Source organism: Triplophysa dalaica, chromosome 11, assembly GCF_015846415.1.
Source record: "Triplophysa dalaica isolate WHDGS20190420 chromosome 11, ASM1584641v1, whole genome shotgun sequence".
Taxonomy (NCBI): Eukaryota; Metazoa; Chordata; class Actinopteri; order Cypriniformes; family Nemacheilidae; genus Triplophysa; species Triplophysa dalaica.
In genome coordinates this window covers 21,989,673-21,997,670 of record NC_079552.1, presented here as the reverse complement: position 1 = coordinate 21,997,670, position 7,998 = coordinate 21,989,673, and the positions used below count along the sequence as shown (strand labels likewise).

Sequence of the window (7,998 nt, the reverse complement as noted above, 5' to 3'; positions counted from 1 at the left end):
TGTTTGAAATTGTGATATTTACACCCCCCCAAAGCTAAATAAATAAATCCATTAACGTATGATTTGTCAGGGTAAGACAATATCTGGGCGAGATATTTGAGAAAATTGCCTGATATTTGAAGCACTGTAGCAGGCCGTTACTAAAAGGAAAAAAGTTTTAACACTCTTTATGGGCTTACCGCTGAAATGATGCTGTGGGGAGTCTGAAGTTGGAAATTCTAAACTTTACATATGTAGATACCAAACTTGAGTGGGTAATTCCCAAAGAGCGGGTGAAGTTTGTAGGTGTGTTTCCAGCCATATTTGTTAGAATTTTGGTGCATCCACTCACAAAGATAACGTTTTCATATATTTACAGCAGGAATTTTACAAAAAAATCTTCATGGAATATGAGCTTTACCTAAAATCCTAATGATTTTTGGCATGATAATTTTGACCCATACAGCGTGTTTTTGGCTTTTAAACAAAAAAATTGCCATCCTATTTAAGGCCCGATTCACATTTTGCGTCTAAAACCTATGCCGACACGCCAGGAAAAATGTTCCCGTTGCGATGGCATCGGCCCCTATTTGCGCGCACGTCTACATTTAAAATGGCAAATATGCGCACGGAAAAGCCGTGAAATGTGAATCACGCTTTAGACTGGTTTTGTGGTCCAGGGTGACACAAATCAGTTTTTATTTTTAAATCGACTATTTTGTATATTAGCTGTGCCTTTGTACAGAAAGATGTCAGTATGTACCAAAACTGAGTGTTGTTTCTTACTGTAAAATAAGAAGCACATTCCTTTAGAGATTTGAGAAAAACACAGTCTACATTCCAAATAATAGCATATCTCTGAAGTCTGTCAAAAATCACTTCAAACTCAATTGAACAATGCCATTGACTCAAGCAAATAAAAAAAAAAGGGAAATGTGTTTAGCACGTACGCGTTGATTCTCATCGGCCGTCCTGCGGTCTGTGATTTAATAGAAAACACTGCTGATATAGTGAGCTGTATGTCAGACACCGGTTATTTGTGACACGGAGGATTGACGACTCGGCGTGAGGAGAGCGTACCCTTCATGTCTTGACATAAAAACAGCCAAATTTATGGCCTGTAATGCCATTATTCAATCAGCTGATTGATTTTGTACTTCTGTTTGGAGTTATAAGTTCAGACTCATCTCCCTTATTGACTCGTACTGCAGGACCGGGCCTTCTCCTCTCCCGGCGTAATTGCATTACAAAATCAAAGTCCCCTTCCTTTAACTCCACAGGGCAGAATGATAAATCCACGCTCACATCCGGAGAGAGACGGGCGGTTGGGGGAAAGAAGGAGATGAATGAGTCAGTGTGGCATTCGGCCTCGGCCTGATTGCTTCAGGATTTACTTCATTACTGCGTTTTTATCCAGTTAAGAGCGAGACCAGAGAGAGGAAGCCATTACAGGGCCCGGACGGCACTCACACAATGCTGAATCTGCACTTTCATTGCATTTAGCAGTCACATTCTGGCATTTACGTTTACGTGTTGAGACTCTTCTGTGCTGATCCAGGGTTAGTTTTAGATGTCGTAATGTGTTCTTTTAGCACTTGGTTCCAGCCATTTTGAAATCCCATTCAGACATTAATCCGTTTATGTGTTATTATTGATTTATAAGGGAAGAGTTTTAGTGTGTTACAAAATAATGGGATGTGTATTATTATTTTTAAATGTAAACGTAAAATAAAATAAATCTCCAGTCAACCTGAATTCAGTGATTTTGTTATAACTTGGTCAGGTTGGTAGATCCATTAAGCATGCTTTTTGGTGTTGTTATTCTTGTTATTTAAGAAATTTGAGTGAAATGAATTAAATATTAATGCAGTAATTAATCTGCTATGTGTTGTATTTTTACACCCCTGTACGATCACAACATGATTTGATAAATGCTTTTTAAACATATTTCTACAAGAAGCATTTTTAATTGATATTGTTTTTAAAAAGGTACATATATGACTCTTTTTATGACCCTATCTATATAATCATTTCTGACACAGACATATATATGCCTTTTTTTCTTACTTTTACCAGTATATTGTGTAGAGTTGTGTTATGTGTACCGCCTTAGGCAAAAAAGCATTGTATTGTGCACTTGACGGTTGTAAAGGGTTCTCTTCATAGTTCAGTGGCGAGCTGTAATGTCGTTTGGCAGGCGACAGGTGCGTCAGCTGCAAGAACAACTGCACACGTGCGAGTGCATGCGAGCGCTCATGTGCGTATGGCCAGAAGTCGTGACGCCTCTTGTGGTTGCCCATTAATATAATTAAATTGCACTCAAAACTTTCCCTTTGAAACTAATTAATTAAGATGCTATTATTTAGCCATTGAGAGGTTAATGACCATCATTAGAAACAAAGGCAACATCCACCATCATTAGCCAAACTCAGTTATTTTGTCAATTTTGGTTATTTACTGGGCAGAAGATTAATGAGGCCAGATACTGGCCCGGACGCTAATGAGCTTTATAAACATAACACAATCCATCACTGCTTGCGATTGTTACAGCGACGCACACCAACACACGTAAACACAATCTCATATACACACACCCAATATACTGTATGCGTACCCTCCCAAACAATCTTAGGACATTAAGACATCCAGCTCATTAAGAGTAGTTGTATAAATCATTACAATATGGACTTTTTCTGTACACTACAATACAGAGCTCTTGTGTCTACCATTCAGTCCATCAGAATCCACAATCCATGGATATAAAGCTCAATGCTGACTCTCTGTGATCTGTGTAATCAAATCTAAAGTCTCTCTGGAGGGAGTCAGCAGACATTGAACTGAAGAAGCAAACAATTATGACAAGAGAAACAAGCATGCTGAGAATATTTTCTGTAACATGCAGTGCCAAAAGAAATCGGATTGCTCTGACTTATCTCATTCAGAGTCTGGCAAATAAATGGACATGAAATATTGATTGGAATTTAAATGATTTTATTATGTAAGAAAAGAGAGAGTATAAAGGTATAGGCGACAAGAAACTGGAACAGCTTGTAGGAAACCGTGTGCTACAGTAAGACTATAATCAATTAAACAGTTTAGTGGTTATTGTACAAACATATTACATGGCTCTCTGGAATACACTAATTTTGATTGGTCAGTCTAACCCTTGTACCGTGTACAATGCTTTTGTTACTGAGACAATTTTCACTGGTTTAGTGGACCACACAACAATATCCAGTTTTAAATGAATACAGAGTAGACATAAAAAGTAAAGTAGCAATTCTTCACAGATGTTTGCAGATACACTCTAAAAAAAGGCTGGGTTAAAACAACCCAATTTGGGTTATTTTGGTAACCCAACATTGGGTCAAATATGGACAAACCCAGCGTTGGGTTATTTTAACCCAGCCAGTTGGGTTAAATCTTTGACCCAACATGCTGGGTTGTTTTATTTAAATCAACTTTTGCTTAAAAATTACATTGATGGTTTAAAACAAACCCGAAATGTTTAAAAATAATAATAACAAAATCACAGAGAAATACTCGAGGCATCAGTAAGAATCAATAGTTTTATTAAGGATCAAAATGCAAGACAAAAGGAATTCATAAAAACATGCAATATGTTATGCTCAATGAACAATAAAATGGCATATAAAACACTTTGATGAAATGTATGTTTATACATATTTAAAGAAAATTAATTTCAATAAATTACATTAGTTTAGATTTTAACATATACATTTAACAAGGTTATTAAAGTGGCACAAGTAAATATAAATAGTTAGACAACTTAACACTTCAAAACACTATAAAAAGTATTTTACTAAACCCTTGTTAATAGAACCGCATTTATATGTTAAAATATAAGTCTATGCACAAGTTTTCTATAAAAAAAGAAATAAACAAGCGTTATGGATGTGAAAAAGGGACACCGTAACTTTCCTCTTCATATAAACTCACAAAACATTTTAAATAGTGTTAGTTCGTTCGGTTTCAGCACTGCTTAACCTAAAATATCCACGGAGCAGTCTTACTAAAGAGGATTCTTTTCCTGGGAGTTGTAGACAACAGTGTGGCGTGCACTTTTGGAATTGGATGTCCAGCAGGAGGGTTTCTTTATCAATTTGTTCATCTATAAAGAGAAAAAGAGACAAGAGAAGAATGTAAGGAAACTGGCCTACCCAGAGCACAATGGATTATAATAAACATATAAAGAAGTACATTAACATTTTACCTAAATAATGTTTACCTTTAAGCCTGTTATGAAAACATCCAAGTTCCAGTTGACATTCTCTTGAATAGAATGATCCATTAATATTAGCTGTTATTCTGCACGCTGTCAGTGGGGGAAAAAAGAAGAGTGGGATCTAGTACAGAAAGTGAAATACAGTCTTAAAAAATAATATTATAAACGTTAAAACAACCCTTCACTAATTCGACACACTCGGGAATAAGTATAAGTCTAAAAAGAGCAACAATTGTTCGTCTCATATACCCAAAATTAACTATATCGCATTGTTAGTCACTAACGTTATAAGAGCCAGCGGCTATTCCCGAAGCAATGGCCGAGATAGAGCTGCTCTCCACGGAGACACGACCGCTGACAGCCTGATGCTCACACCTCCGACAGCGTCTTAACAAAATCTCAAAGAGGCGTTATGTTTATATATAAATCACGTATTTGAGTTCTTAACAACTACATTCTCGTCTAAAAGACTCTTAAATCTAAGTTCCGTCACCGAACATTAGCGGTATTTATAAAAAAAATGAGCTGGATGTTTGCTTTTGACACGACGCTCTCGTGTCAACCTTAAACTAATATCAAGTTGCGTAAGTTACTGAACTAAATTCCTCACACAAGTCACACATTTCAGAGGAAATGTTCACCAAAAAGGAAGTTTAAATGATTAAAAAGCTGTAAATTAGAACAACGTGGGCATAACGTTACAGACTAGCTATACAAAGCTAACGAAGCTTGATTGTAACGTTACTTTCAAACCTAATGCGAACAGCCGAATTTTGCATACTTTTGCATTTTTTTTACAGTAATAGTTTTATACATTAAAAACTCGTAAAACATACCTTTTATTCTCCGAATAACAGCTTTCCGAGATGAAGTGGATCAAAATGCCCGCGAAGGTAAAGTTTGTCTGATGCGTAGAGGAGTGGGGGGGTTTACTCTCTCAACTGTCACTCAATTGGACCAGACTGGTAACCCAGCGTTTGGGTTACTCAAAAAATGACCCAACACTAAGAAAATAACCCAACAAAATGACCCAACAGGCTCAACCCAGCTGTTGGGTTAAACAAATAACCCAGCATTTTTTAGAGTGTACATCCTGCCGTTACAAGCAATGTAAACGGCACAATACTATTTAAAAAATAACCTCTGTTGAAGCACAATTATGCAAAAAAATGATACGACTTATTTTTTATTAAAAAAAAATATAATATAAACAAAGACTTAATTTGCAAAAACGGACAACAAAAGTTTTTTTTAATCATGCCAGATATTCCAGCTAATATCAATAAAACTGTGGTTGGGTTATTTTGATAAAGTTATAACTAAATACAGATAACTAATACAATAAAACACACATATAAAATATGAGAACAGGAGAATATAATAGGAAACTTTAAGTTATCTGTTTTTGCTATAAACTCTTATAAAATAAGTGTCTTAAGTTGATTTTGCTTATTAAACATTACAGGTTTAACAGACCCGAACACCACACAATGGTTTACTTAAAAATAAATTAAATAGAAATATGCTTAATTAATGTCATAAGGTTGTTTTTACAAATGAATAAACCTTGTTGACCATGTTAATCTTGTTTAAACTTTGTATCTTGCTTTAAAGCTAAATCACACCAATAAACTCAACCTGATCCCCCAGTCAGGGTTTATTCTGCACTAACCACGAGCTGGATGTGTACATTACACGTTTCCCTGCAAAATGCTACGACTCTCAAATCAACTACTCCAGAAAGCCATGTAATATTACAAATAACATTTTGCAGCTCGCTTCTTAAAGTGCATGGGGATCCGGGCTTCAGATGAATGGACCTTTAAGAAGTTACAGAGAGGACACACAGGGTCGTGGCCCATCTCCAGTCAGCTGATTGGTGGAAATGAAAGGGCAAGACTGCCATGGGGCGTGACCACGTGGCATCCATATGAGTAATGGGTTGCGTTCCACAGGGCATTGAAATGACATTGTAGAAGATATCCGGAATTATTGTCAACCATTTTTACTGGAGAGAATTTATGATCGAACCATAAATGTTTATTACCTTTTTTCTATTTATAACCCAAAAAAACAGTGACAGCTCTCAGTGTGCCTGCGATTCTTTGTTTTTTTTATGATCTGTGTGCATAGCAGCCCGCTCCTCTGGAGGCATCTGTGTGAACATGTGTGAGCTCTCACTGTAGTGAGAAGGAGAGGGAGAAGACAAATTTGATTTAAGACACACCGGACCTGTGACTGTCTTTTATCTGAGAAACGGTAAATCATTCAAGATGTACATCAGCAGGAAACAGCCGGCCTCTAGAAAGCACCAAAGCTCTGATGTTAAGCTTGCCGGAAAAACTCATGTTCTCACACGTCAATGCGTTCTAGGAGAGGTGTTTTATAATATAAGGTCAAAGTTAATTCACTGACACTGTTTGTGACCCACGAGTACACAGTTCCTCTTTAAGTAAGCTGCCTGTAGACAGCATTTTAAGACATAATAGGAGACTGTTCCAAATGCTACAGCAAAGCAGCTTGTAGCTTTAACGGAGAAGGCACCAATCCCAGAATGCACTGCAATGCTAAAATCTCAGATTTATACAAATAAATGAGAATTAAATTGAATTGAAAATGTGATGAGAAACCAGTGTGTTCCTTCACTTTCTGTAGTCAACCGATCATATGAAGTGCTGTCATCAACAAAGGTCTGAAAATGCAAATGAAAGGAAATCTGTGCCCGTACATGCGTGGTGGGCTGACGTAGCAACAGTGGACATGTTTCCTCAAGGATCAAATTGAGCATGCGTATCTAATTTGAGCCAGAGTGTGGCCGACTCAAAAAGCCCCATCAGAATGGAATCGTAGTCGTAAGATTCCCATTTAGAAAATGGGATGTAGTCCCAATGGGAGACATTCACAGTTGTGTGTGTTTCTGGATCACAGGCACACATCATTTTGAGGCTGGATTTAATTCTCCCAGAACAGTGTTTCGTGTGGTTTTTAGGTTCCTTATGGTAAAAGCACAGTAGAAAGACATTAAAAAATTTACTTTCGCTCTCAGAAAGTCAAATTTGACCAAGATTTTCTGTGTAGGGCTGCTTTATGACATTAAGACAGTAAAGACAATATCCAGGGAAATGTATACAGTTAATAAACATTTACTTTAAAGGGGTCATGTGACGCGAATGCGTGTTTTTCTGTTTGGTGTGTTATAAGTTGCCCATGCATGTATGATACACGTAAAATAGCAAAAATTTAATTGTCTGAACAAAAGATGCATTCTATCTAAAAGCGAATGCTCATCCAGACCTGCCTGAAATGCCTCATGTAACCACACCCCCACAAATCTACGTCAGTTGGTAGTATGAGTTGACTAAGACCGGCCAACTGTAGACGCAAGTAAGGTGTGTGTACCTGTCAGTACAATTGAAGAGGAACTGATGTTCCAAATATGGTAAGAGGCGTTACATTTTCGTCACGTGCTTGCAGTATTCGACCAATCACTATGCTCTGGTTAACTGGCCAATCATAGCACACCTCACTTTTCAGAGCGATGAGCTTTGTAAAAAATCTGTGCGTTTCAGTGAGGCGGAGCAGAGAGGAGATACAAACATGCACGGTATGTGAAAAATACAGCGTTTTAGACCTTAAATCATGTATACACATTGCATTCCATTACATCAAAATATTTCTTTTAGCCGTGTCATATGACTCCTTTAATTCAAATCAGATATAAAACGTTCCTACACTACATAAGATTAAACCAGTTTAGCAAAAGCTAAGCATTA

At 37.0% G+C, this 7,998-nt stretch overlaps 1 long non-coding RNA gene across 2 annotated transcripts; it reads right to left on the bottom strand.

Annotated features, from left to right (window-relative positions):
• Positions 1-3,930: 3,930 nt before the first annotated feature.
• On the bottom strand, positions 3,931-5,398 carry LOC130431872 (uncharacterized). 2 transcript variants are annotated; one of them, XR_008908348.1, is made up of 3 exons: positions 5,062-5,398; positions 4,229-4,346; positions 3,931-4,111 (listed from the first exon to the last, which is right to left on the bottom strand). It is a non-coding gene; the product is annotated as an uncharacterized LOC130431872 (long non-coding RNA). The 2 variants fall into 2 exon arrangements; XR_008908349.1 differs by having other exon boundaries at positions 4,229-4,315.
• Between the last annotated feature and the right edge of the window lie 2,600 nt (positions 5,399-7,998).